Source organism: Eublepharis macularius, chromosome 1, assembly GCF_028583425.1.
Source record: "Eublepharis macularius isolate TG4126 chromosome 1, MPM_Emac_v1.0, whole genome shotgun sequence".
Taxonomy (NCBI): domain Eukaryota; kingdom Metazoa; phylum Chordata; class Lepidosauria; order Squamata; family Eublepharidae; genus Eublepharis; species Eublepharis macularius.
The window spans coordinates 59,173,573-59,186,811 of NC_072790.1; positions in this window are offsets into that span (position 1 = coordinate 59,173,573).

A 13,239-nucleotide genomic window follows, 5' to 3' on the forward strand; every position below is an offset into this window, starting at 1 on the left:
CACAAAGACTGCTTTGCACATGTGTGCTCTAATACACGTGTCAGTTTCCTGCCTGCGTGTTAATTACCATGCTGCTGCAATAGACTGTGTAGTTCCCTGACTCCATGCTTGGATAACTGCACAAAGGACTCTTTTTCTGGGCAGCCCTGCCCTGACCTGTATCTGGATTTCCCAGTGTATGTTTGGACTTTATTACAAGTGTGCCCCGTGCCTGCATGACCATCTACCACGGACCGTGCCTGTTCCCTGCTTTGGACTGTGTTTTGTGTGCTGTTTCCCCTGCCTCCATGGAAGCCTGCCTCATATGGGCCCAAGCCGCTGCTAGCAGCCGGGCGCCTGCCCGGGAAACCTCCAGCGAGCCTGGCTAGGCGCTCCCTGGTCAGTTCCCGCCTGGAGCCTCCCGCGAGCCGGTCGCCGAGCTTGCCCTCGCTACCGGGCAGCCTGCTATCCAGCCCCAGCTATGCCCAGCCGGCATCCATGTTCTCAGGCAGCCAGAAGACCCAGGGAAGAGGACTGCTTTGAAAAGCCATTTCGGCGAAGTGGGCACACCACATCTGCAGTGAGAGTACCTCGCCCCGCTCTGCATTTCTTAGGAGCCGCCCCGGAGAAGGAACTAAGTGCCGACCATCCCAAGCACTTAGAGAATGCATCTCAAAGAAACCTCCGCATTCCAGAGCTGATGACATCAGGACAAGCCCTGTCCGCTGGAACATCCTTTCAGCCCACTTGGATTTCCCCCTCCCTCTTTTGTCCCCTCTTCCTGAGGTGTCACTTATCACAATCTGATTACCAAAGTGGCCCATCCAAGCCATTCAGTAACCCATTAGAACCTTTGTTTTAAACTGTGAGAACCACCAAGTACAGCACCAGCCCCAGGGTACGTTTTGGGGTATTTAAACTAGTCTTTCAGACCACACGGTGCTCGTGCCATCCTATCCAGAACCCCTTGCTGTCCATCTGTGGTCCCAGTGCTGGCATTGGGCCACCTCGCTGTTGTGTCTCTGCTTCGCTTCAGGATAAGTGAGTATTCCCTCTACCATCGTTGGGAACCTGCTAATGCGAAAGTCTCTATATTTCTGACCCTGTATTTCTTAGACCTTGTATGCTTTCTTGTATGTATGTGCAAGCTCAGGCTTACGCCACATTATTAGCAAATACACGTGATTGAAACTATTTGTAGTCTGCCTCTTTCTCACTAGAGTGTCTGGAATCGGGACCTCCGTAGACATAGGTTAAGATCCGCACTAATTTTAAGTTACAGACTGCTAAAGATAATTTTCCCTTATAATAAAAAGCAGTTCTGGTAACAATTGCTTATGTGTAATTCTCATTGATTTGGGAAATTTTGTTTCTAAATCACATATTTTCTCCCTCATAAAAGACATTCAACTTGAAGCAGGTAGAAGAAAGTGATAGGATCCAGCCTGGGGAGTAATGTGAAGGAAATGGATTCTTCAGCTACAGGATGCTACTATATGTATTTCTGTTTGGCTGTGTATAAAGTACAATCTTTTAAAGAATAGTAGATTCAATCTGATGGTTGCCTCCATGTCAATTAAACTCATCTACATTTATACTTATATTTAAAACATTTATATACTTTCCCCTGGACGCAAGCTCAAGGCAGCTCACTCAATAAACCAATAATTAACAACAGTAAAGACCCTGAGCATTAAAACCAAAATCAAAACTTGCCTGTACTAGTCATAATGCAATCCCCCTGAAGAGCCTGATCAATATCTTACCTATTCTTCTAAAGTCCTGCAAAGAAGGAACTTTCCTCATTTCCTGTAATTGTCCATTTCACTAGGTGGGTCCAATGACAGAAAAAATGTAGGCAGTGGAGGAAGGTGCTTGCACAATATTGGGTGGAGGTATAGTAAGAAGAAAACTGACCTGAGGAATGTAAGTGGTGTCCAAGTTCATTTCTTCAGATATGTATGTCCAAAGCTTTAAAGGAGAGAACCAGGACGTTAAACTAGAACTAGAAACAGACAGGTAACTCATGCAACAGTTTCAAGACAAGGTCACCAGTCACATCTTTACAGCAGTCTATGTGCGTGGATGTCTCTAGACAGACATTTTTGAGCAAGTGAAAGAGCAACTGTGCTAGTAACATCACATCTAGAAGGTCTTAAAAGTTCAGCAGTTGAGAGGTATGGGTGAGAGTACATTCACACAAACATCTGGCCACATCCTCTTCACAAAAGGGGGGCAGACTGTGCGGTCTCTCTTTGCACAGTAACTTCAGACAAGGAAAGGGAGCCTACCTATCCAAACCCAAGCAATTAAAAATACAATTTTACCCCAAATCAATGAAACTACAAAAAGGTAGGAACAGGCACCCCACTAACTGAGGGGCAATCAGAGAAGCCAGCAGACCAAGAAAAATGAACTACAATAAAAAACAAGGAACAAACTCCTCAGAAGCACAGAAAAGGAAAGGCAGAAGATAAACTAGAGATAAATCAGCACAGAACCCAAAACGACAATGCAAACCATACCTCTCCCAAACTATCTCACCCCTGTGACCAAATATTGCCTTTCTTACTACCCCCACTGCAGGGAAAAAGGATGGAGGAAAGGCTAGCTAGTAGAATAAATTAATAATAAAAATGAATCAAACCAGTCTGTTGAGAAAAGAGTCCAGTGCAGTCCAGGCAAGATCTATCTGACCAAGTATGACATCTTTCCCGGCATACAAGTAGCAATAAAGCAAACATGAGGAACAAAATGGCTCACATAACTAATGGCTGCCATTTAACATTTCCCTCCCTTCCAAGAAAGACTGTCATATTGGCCAAGGCAGTTCTCCTGAATGGTCCAAGTGCTAAGACTGGCTGGGAAGAAATGCTGTTTCCTGGGTAACAGGAGGCAGACAGACAGGCTCCATTAAATTTCCAAAAATCAATTCATCACTTAACAGATCTGGGAGTTATTTTGGGAAATCTGACTGCCTCGGATATAGCCTACCTGATCTGATGCTGGATAAGTCAAATGACTTATGGTTGGCAGTATCTGACTGTGCACCCCTTTTTGCTACCAAGCATAATATCTGGCTTTCAACAACAACAACACTAATAATAACATTCAATTTATATACCGCCCTTCAGGATGACTTAACACCCACTCAGAGCAGTTTACAAACTATGTCATTATTATCCCCACAACAAAACACCCCGTGAGGCCAGTGGGGCTGAGAGAGCTAGAAGCTGTGACTGACCCACGGTCACCCAGCTGGCTTCAAGTGGAGGAGTGGGGAATCAAACCCGGTTCTCCAGATTAGAGTCCCGCGCTCTTAACCACTACACCAAACTGGCTCCAAATAAGCATTGGAAAGCATTGTTTCTCTGCCACTTTCCAATGCTGTGAAACTTGATTTCTGTACATAGATACATATTACAGATAACAGTTTTAAAGCTCTTTCTCTACTACTATTGTACAGTCAGCGCCTGGGTAAATAAGACTGAACAGGGTTACGTTCTTAAATAAGCATGCAGCTATCTTGTGTCATTCATTGTCCTTTCACAAATAGAAAAGAGATCTGCTCACAGGCACATTATGCTTCCAAATGGTTCCTTTCTTCCCACTATCTGATGCTGTGCTTTATATGCTATCCATATAGCTACAAGCTCATTTCACTTCATTTAAATCAATTACAAATCCCCACAGCACTGCAATTAGTGAAATATACTTAACAAAATCAATTGATAATCATTCTGAACATCTCATAATATCACAGCTAGAAAAACACTCGAGTGCAAACTCTAATTGCTACCAACAAAAAATAAAGTGATTCTTACAACTTGAATAGCAACACAGATGCAGAATTAGCTAATATATGATAAATGAATAATTATCCACACCAAAGAAGAAACAATGGAAGAACATTGTGGTTCATTTTCTCCAGTCATGGCTAATCTTGGACCTGGATATTATTTTTCACTTGTGCAGCACAATTGAAATAAGCCCCATAGAGTTTAGTGGGGGTTTAGTTTCTTGCCAAGTGGGTTTACAATTATGGTGTATTATGGATTATTAAGAGATTAATAATCTCTTAATTAATAATAATTGATTATTGCCCCCAATATGCCGATGATACTCACATGTATCGTTTGCGTGCAGCAAACCCAGAGAGGCTGTGAAAACAGTGAATAAGTGCCTGGAGGCAGTTTTGGGATGGATGAGGGCAAACAAGCTGAAACTTGGATAGGGTTGGACTACCTCGAAGGGAGCAGGTTCATAACTTGGGGGTGTTGCTGGACTGGGGCCTGCTGTTGGATAAACAGGTGGCAGTGGTGGCCAGGGGCGCCTTTCACCAGCTTCGTCCGGTAAGCCAGTTGTAGCCCTTATACCTTATTTAAAATGCTGCTTTAATTTTTTTAATGTTTTGGTGTTCCATGCCTTAGGAACCCTACTTAAGTAGAAAAGCAGAAGCTCTACAGTGCAATCCTAAACAGAGTTTAGCGGGCTTAGAATTGTATAACTCTATTTAGGACTGCAACATTAGTGAATCACCTACACTGAATCAATGCTTCTGTGGTGTTCATTATCTGCCCACCAGGTCCTTATTTGTACTAGCTCTTATCTTATCTTATCTTATCTTATCTTATCTTATCTTATCTTATCTTATCTTATCTTATCTTATCTTATCTTATCTTATCTTATCTTATCTTATCTTATCTTATCTTATGAATGAAAGTATATTCTCAAAATTCTGTATTATGGCTTTGAGAATATGGGGTAGGTAAGTTTAAGATTCAATTCTCAATCAGCTATATTTGAGTTAACTGCTGCAAACTGATAGAATCTCTGTGAATATATTGCTTTCAAATTGGGAGGTACTCACTGACACACTATCTATTAAAATACCTGTACAAATTAATTTGCTTCATATTCAAAGACTTATTGGATTTCCCTTTCTGAATCACTTTGTAAAAATCTTTCCTTTGAGACACAGTATGCTTGGCTATATAGACTTAATTACAAATTAGCTTTCATTCATTATAGTTCTTAGTTCAAAATGAGACATTGCTTGTCCGAGTACAAAACCCTTCAAATTATCCCTCAGTAAGACTCTTTCAGAAAGCAGCACCAGATTTTGTGGGAGGAAGAAAAAGTCTATCAGCACATAACTAGGGAATGAATTTTCAAATGAGTTCAGTTCCCACTTAGCCAGCAAGCTAAATTCCTTTTCAAATTATGACATGAGTGCAAATTTGAATGCTTGGCACTCACCTACAGGCTAAATCTCATTTAGAGACCTAAATGAAAGGTGATGTCATCTAAAAGATCTGCCTTATACTTAGGTTCTGACAGTAGCAAAATCAACCCCAAAACAGTTGGTATGAATATGAGATGATTATCTAAATGAATATATGTTAATCTTGATAATAGACTCTGTTTACTCATTGGGTGTTCTGTATTTTATTTTGCCGTCTCTAGGAAAAACATCTCTCCCAGTCCCCACTGCAGGATAATACAGTGTAGAATAAAGATATGAACATTGATTTTGGTGATCTGCGTTTTTCCAAGCAGGCGATTTTCCTGGTCACTTGGGAGTTACTGTTGATTTTGAGGATCCTCTAAGGCTTTAGACACACTATAGATTTTCAGAGAACAAGCAGTGGTATAATAAAGCCATCACTGTCCATGACACTCATTCTGCTACCATTAGGAAATCTGATAGCTCCGTAGCAGAGCACATCCTTGTCTTTGTCTAGTGAAAGGACTTGCAAAACAAATCATTAATGAAACTCTTAGGGAGGTGAGTCTATAGAGCCAGACCAACCTCTGAAAAACCCCTACTTTTTACTGCAAATGCCTTAGATTATGAAAGGAAGGTGCTAAAAGAACACTCTTGAAGATGACAAAAGGCTAATGGGTGGGTTTAATATCTGGGGAAGTGCTTATGAATGTATCTTTGATACCATGAAGGATGTCAAGAACGAGTACCTTAAACCAGGCTCAGAAATTCACTGGGGGTCAGTATCTTTGGCTCAGGAGGACTAGCTGAATGTGCTGTCTCTTGCCTAGACCCACTACTTGTAGCTTCCATGCCATCTTTGATTGCAGTTCTACATAGAGCCCTGTATAGAGCCCTACATAGTAAATAGGAATTAGTGCTTGCAGATACTTTCCATTTGGAAGGACATAAATATATTCCAGATTCACATCCAATAGCATGACTCTCTTAGGCACCATCTTATGTAGGCCTCAATAAAACTGAAGCATTAAATTAATGTAACCATTGAGAAAAAATTATTTGCTTAAGATATTGGCACCCGGCCTCATCTCTGCACTCTCGAGTTGTCTAAAATACCAGCGAACGTTACAAGACATAGACATCATAAGTGTTCAACAACTTAAAATCAATACAAAATTAAACACAGTTATGAGTTGGTACATATGGTTTACATACAAATAAAATCTCATTCAACTAAACAGCATCATATTTTATTTACTTCATTTATACCCCACTTTCCCCCCCACTGGGGACCCAAAGTGGCTTACATTGTTTTCTTTTCCACCATTTTATCCAGACAACAACCCTGTGATATAGGTTAGGCTGAGGGTGTGTGACCTTCCCAAGATAACCTAGCAGAATATGGATTTGAACCTGGGCCTCCCAGATCATAGTTTGACATTCTAACCACTACCCACACCTAAATTCCTTCCGGAACAGAACAGAATGGCACGCCTTTCTGAAAGTAGCATGTGAAGTCATGTACCACACCCACTCTGGGCAAGTCCTTCCAGAAAAATGTACCCACCATAGAAAATGCCTGTGTGACCTAATTAAAGCTGAATGGATTGTCCAAGGTGAATGTACTACCGGGAGAAGGCTGTCTGGAGAGCACAACTATTGCAAGGGAGTGCGTCAGGAGATGCGGTTCAAAATGTACGAGGGTCCCAGTCCATGAAGGGCTCTATAGATGATGATAACCAGCAATTTGATTTGGGCCCAGAAGTAGATAGGCAACCAATGCAGTTCATGCCGCACTGACATTATATGTGCCAAGTGGCTGACACCAGACAGGAATCTTGCTGGGGCATTCCACACCAGCGGAACCTTCCAAGACATCTCCACAGGATGCCCCACAGGTTACAGTGGTCCAGTCTGGGGGTTGCAGTAGCTTGGATCAGCATGACTAGGTCAGCAGGGTCAAAAAAGGGAGCCAGCTTATTATGAGCCAGACATAATTGAAAGAAAGCAACAGCACCAATCTGCTTATTGATCAGCAAGGCTGGGTCCAGGAGCACCCCCAGGGTCTTAACCTTGGGCACTTGCAACGAGGCAGCAGCTGAAGTTCCCTGTGGGAACAATTCAGAAATACTGCAGGGGCCTGAATCAGATCAGGGTCTTCACTCTTTCCTTATGCTGTTTTATCAAACCAAAATGGCCCCGGGGACGTTATTTGCCCTGGGGGGTGGGGAGCTGCACTTGCAAGTGTTCAGTGTAGTTTGCTCTTTATGCAAACGTGTAGTTTGCTCTGTGGGGAGAAAAACTGCTGTGAGCATTCCCATGTTTTATGTATGTTTTTATGTACCAACAATCGCTATGGAAAGAGATTCCTTTGTTGATACAGTAGGAGAACACTGTCTAAAAATCCTCCATCCTAGCCACAATTTGGGATTTCTGCTTCCCTCCCAGAAATTATTTCTGTTGCAGGTAGGTAACCTGAATGGTGCTGTAAAAGAGCTTAGTTTTATCCAGTCTCTCTCATACTAGGCATAAACTGGCATGCCTTTCTGCAGTCTCCGTCTATTTTGCATGTGACCTTCACATTTGCTGCTTCCCCTTTGTCTGCTGCTAGTATTTGATTTGAAATGTTTATGCAGGCGTAGGACATTTTGCATATGCTAATCAGCTCTCATTTATTACTGTGCTGGTGTCAGCTTCTGGTCAAAGGTCATTTTCCCTTTGAGAAAAACAGCTATTTGCAGTATCCATTTATTATTTGTGTACATGGCTTTGTACGATGTTATGCTCACAAAGCATTTTGCTCTTAAATCCTGAAGCAGGCAGCTACTGTTTAAAATGTAAGCAAAGGTATTGAATTCAGGGTGAGTTTCAGCAAGGCAAGGGGCAAGATTACAATTAAATGTGAACTGTAAAAGCTGTCTGTAAAAGAAGAGAAGCGTTGCCTCTTCCCTTTTCACTGACACCTTAACTGATAGTGGGTTAAACCAACACCAGCAGTAAAGAGATAAGAGAGTGGAGATTTCACTTCCATAAACAGTAAGTGAATATGATCTACTTCCCCCCCAATAAGTGCCCCGTGATGTTCTTCCCAGAGGGTCCCCTAGGCTGTAACAGGAGGGCAGAGGCAAGTCCTGTTCTGCTGGTGGAGACAGTCTTCCATATGCAGACGCAGCAGCAAAATGGCAGTGGGGGTGGGGTGTTTTCAGTCTTCTATAATTTCAGTCTTTTATTCTCCCCATGTGGTTGCCAGGATCCAGGTGAGGTCTGGAGATCTCCTGGAATTACAACTGATTTCCAAGCTGGAGGGATCAGTTCCCCTGGACAAAATGTCTGCTTTAGTAGATCGACTCGATGGCATTATGCTCTGTTGAGGTATGTTTTCTCACTGTTGTAAGCCTGTACTGCCAAGGGGAAATACTTGATGAAGTATAGTGGGTTTTTCTTCGCAGCTGGTGTTATTCTCATTGCAACCTCTACTGTTTCATTTTTATGACTTACTTTTGTTCTGTTCAACCTCTAAAAATAAGCACCTTAACAGTGCAATCCGTTACTCCAGCCTAAGTCCATTGGAGCCAATGGGCTTAGACTGGAGTAACTCTGTTTAGGATTGCACTGTTTTAATTTCTGTTTTAATTATCCTCACAAACTAGACACGTTTGAGTTGCTACTGTTAAGGTGAATGACACATGCATACATGAAGTTGCCTTATATTAAGTCAGGTCATTAGTCTATAAAGGTCAGTTTTGTTTACTCTGGCCAGTGGCAGCTCTTCAGGGGCTCAGGTGAAAGAATTTCACATCATCTTCTACTCGACCCTTTTAACTGGAGATGCTTGTCATGATCCCCTCTGACCAGCCCTCTGACCAAACCAGTGGAGGTGACATGGAGGGCTCAGAGGAAGAGCCTGAGGAGCCATGGCTGGGGCACCAGCAGGACCAGCAGGGTCGGGGGGGGGGCTGATGCTGCAGAGGCACCAGCTGACCATACCCCAACGACACCAGAAGCAGCCCTGCCAGAGCCTGCAAGTGAGCCCAGCCGACACCTCCTGAGATAACACTAGGGGTCTGCCAAGAAGGAAATGATCCCAGGCCCACAGCCCCTCAGGATCTTCTCCCACTCTGCAAGATTGGTGGTAGTGTAGGCCCCAGGCTGAGGAAGCACAGATAAGGCAAAGTGCCAGTCTAGCTGTGTGCCACCTCCCTGTGGATCCAGAGCAGAACACTGAGTGGTAATTCCTCTCAGGATTCTGGCAGAGCCCAGCACAGCCTCAAGAATCTCAATACTTACCAGCAGATGCAGTTGAACCAGATTACTGCTCAGCCTATTTAGGTTGAGGTTTGAGAAAGCTGCATTGCTGGACCGACTGGTCCACTAGGTGCAAGCCCTGTGCACCAAGTGGCCAGGTCCCAGCATAGGCCTGCAACTTTGAGCTCCTGAGCCTAGCTGGTCAAGCTAGCAACCCTACACCGGAGGAGTCTACCAGGCCAGCCTGCAAAGTGCTGGACAATGCTAAGGATTGAACTTGGGACCTTCTGTATGCAAAGTGGATGCTCTAGCACTTAGCCATGGCCCCTTCTCTGGAGGCAACAGTAAAGTTACATTTGTTCACAGTTATGGACTGGTTCACACAAGCATCCATATCTCTTGATTTCCAGCACCTGCTTATTCAATTGAATTTGTAGATAAATGTATGGCCTGATTGCACTGGAAAGCGCTGCATTTGAGGGGTCTGCTAGTTTTATCAAGGTTTCTTTTAAGCTTTTTTTGTCACAAAAAGAAATGATAGAGAACAAGAATGAAGGTAAATGGTGAAGGAAGGGACAGAGAGGAATAAAAAGAATATGATAGCAAAAGCAAGGAAGGAAAGTAGGGGAGATGCCAGAGAGCAAGATGGCATTCCTCTTCTATTTTTTATATTCTATTGTTTCATGTATTTATTTTAAAGAAACAACCTAGTTCCTTTTTAAGTCCCATATACACTCCTGCACAACAAGCAAGTTCTAACTGTGGTAAATCAACCCCTCAGGCTTTTGCTTTTACCATGGAGGAAGAGGGATTTACTCAGCAGGCCTTGGGCTTAAGCTGGAGACCCCTATGAGGAGTTGACCTCTTCCAGTTTATCCACTATTTCCCTTTCACTTACAGCGTTTATTCCATGCTCCCACCACCCAGGCATTTGGGGAATAGCAGTCGGACATCGAGCCCTCAGATTCTCTGTTCTCCACCTTCATTTTCAGCCAACATGGGGGGAAACTCTTGCAACCTCATTTGTCAGAGAGATTCTCAACTGAGTAAATTTTCCCTATTTCTCTTATTATTTTGATAAGCATGAGCCAAGACACTTTCATGGGTTCAAGGACCAAATAACTTCAATTTCAGAAAAGGAAATTGTTTGTCTAACAGGGCATCATCATTCTATGAATGCAACAAGCATAGGCATACAGGTGAACAGCAAAAGACTACAACGTCTAGGCCAAGACAGATCAAATAAGTGAACACACAATCCTTTCCCCATAAATATAAAGTTATCTCTGTGATGTTAGAGAAATAGGTAGAGATGTCTTAATGGATCCATATTGGTTGGGCAAAATCTCTTCATATTTATCTTTTTCTTCAACTGGTATGTCTCTTCTTTAAAGCATGTCTGTTCTCTTGTATGCCTTGTCTTTCCCCAAGATTCTGTAAAGCATGTCTGTGTCTCGAGATTCGAGAACACCTTTCCCAGAGAGGTTCCTAAACAATGGTTGCCCTCCAGGGGTTTTTTTCTGGGAAAAGAGGTGGTGGAACTCTCAAGAGGGAAATGAAGAAGAAACACATGGGATTCTTTGAAATCATATTATTTTCAAGCACTATTGCTGAGTATTTTCAAGAGGTACCAGAACTCTGTTTCCCTGCATTCGCCCTGAAAAAAAGCCCTGTTGCCCTCCCTTCTTAAAGAGAGAGCTTTTTCTTCTCTCAGATCCCCTTATGAATATATGAACAAGCAGGAAAAGGAGAGATTGAGAGCATTTGGCCATCATTGCCTTCATGACCAGGATGGAACTCTGTCTCTTCTTTGTCTTCTCAAGTTGCATTAATTGATCTACTCTCGGTTTTATGGCCTCTTTCTTCAGCTTGGACACAAGACAAAATGGAGAGGAGGAGCTCTTTCCTTCAACCAGACTATCCGTCAGGGCATTCAAGCTTAATTCCTGAGCATTCAGAGTTTGAACCCAACATCCACAAAGCAGCGGAGAAAATGCTTACACTGAGATATGGGTGAAATGTCACATGACCACACCCACTGGATCCTAAGCCTTTAAAAAAAAAATTGTTTGTGCTCCTCTGTCTGTTGTGGAGGCCGTTCTTGGCTGTACACATCATTGCTCTAACACCAGGTGCCTTTCAGTTCATTGAAGGGCATTGGTCTCTGGGAGCAAAAATCTCTAACACCAAAGGAACTTGTTCCACTGTAGTAGGCTGCCTCTGAAACCGAAGAGTGCTGTGCGAGTAGAAACAAAGCTTAGGATTCAGCCCCATCTTTCCAGCTGCATATGTGAAGATACGTATGTGAAGAAACAGCCTTCAGCAGTTCCCTGTCATTGCTGGAGGAGAAACCGATCAGAAGTCCATAGGTTATTTTGAGATATGTCCTCTAAACCAGTAGAACGATGTTGAGATACAAGGTTGAAACTCTCCCCTATACTGCGGTGGCTGCTGCTTTATTTAGCACCAAACTATCTGTGCTAGGCACTGTGCTGGAGAGGAATGAAATCATTCCCACCGAAAGAACTTATCATCTATGCTCATTTTTCTGTTTCTATGAATAGTTATTGGCTGAAATCCTGAATTGAGATTGGCTTCAGATATATTGCAATGGAGTGGGGAAATAAGATGCACGAACAACCCTAGTGTAATGTTCAAAGGTAGAAATTGTACATCTACACCTCTACTCCCATCATGTGCAAGTTTTCTTTGCAACTGATACTCCCACATCTCTCTCCGAATTAGTTTTGGTTTTTGGTTTTTAATTGTTGGAGTTATTTGATGTGCAATTTTGAAAATGGGGCGAGGTGCCTGATATGCATCTTAAATAACATTGTAACCCACCAGAAGGAGAAAGGCAGGGTTTTTAAAAAAAGAAAAAATGGTTTAAATAAATAAATCATCTCTGTACACAGCAAGTACATGACTTGCAAATATGTGAAGTTGGCCATGATCCCCCACAGTAGGGCTACTCAGTCCATCTACATTTCAGACGTCAGTCTCTACTTGTCATTCTGATAACCAACCACCAGTTCTGCTCCAGTGCTCCACTGAATGAATTAGCTGAGGAGGGATCTGTATCACCAGCCATGATTTTTATTTATTTATTTATGTTATTTATAGTCCGACTTTCTCACCTAGACTGAAGGCTCAATTTCAAAGACATTTCAAGGCAGCAGCTCACATCTTCAACTGCAACAGTGAATGCTGGTATGGTGTTTTGGTTAGAGTTTTGGATTATTATCTGGGAGATGTAGGTTCAAATCTCCGCTCTACTATGGAAGCTTGCCAAGTGACCTTGGGCCAGTCAGACACTTTCAACCTACCTTACCTCATATGATTATTGTAAAGATAAAATGGAGGAAAGAGAACAATTTAAGCTGCTTTGGGTTTCTGCTGGAGAGAAAAGTATAAACGGAAAGTATAAATGAGTATAAACGAAGTAAATAAAATGAAGTCACATGATGCATATGTGCAAAGTGGCTATCAGTGGGCTGACAAATGAATTAAGATCTAGCATACATGTAACTGCAACTGTATAAAATCCTCATGAGGCAAGCTCTAAAAAATAGAGCAACTCATCAATCAGCTCTCAGCAATGAGTGTTTCCATGTCACTACCATATATTCCTGCCAACAACTGTTTATAATGTGGGAATTCTTTCCATACAAAAGCAAAGCTGGACTCTCCCCTTCCCCTGCAGCCCCAAATATCTTCCACAATGCTGTTCCTGGGAGTACAGGGGACCCTCAGGAACAGCTTAAGGGGGGAATTTGAGGTCTACCATG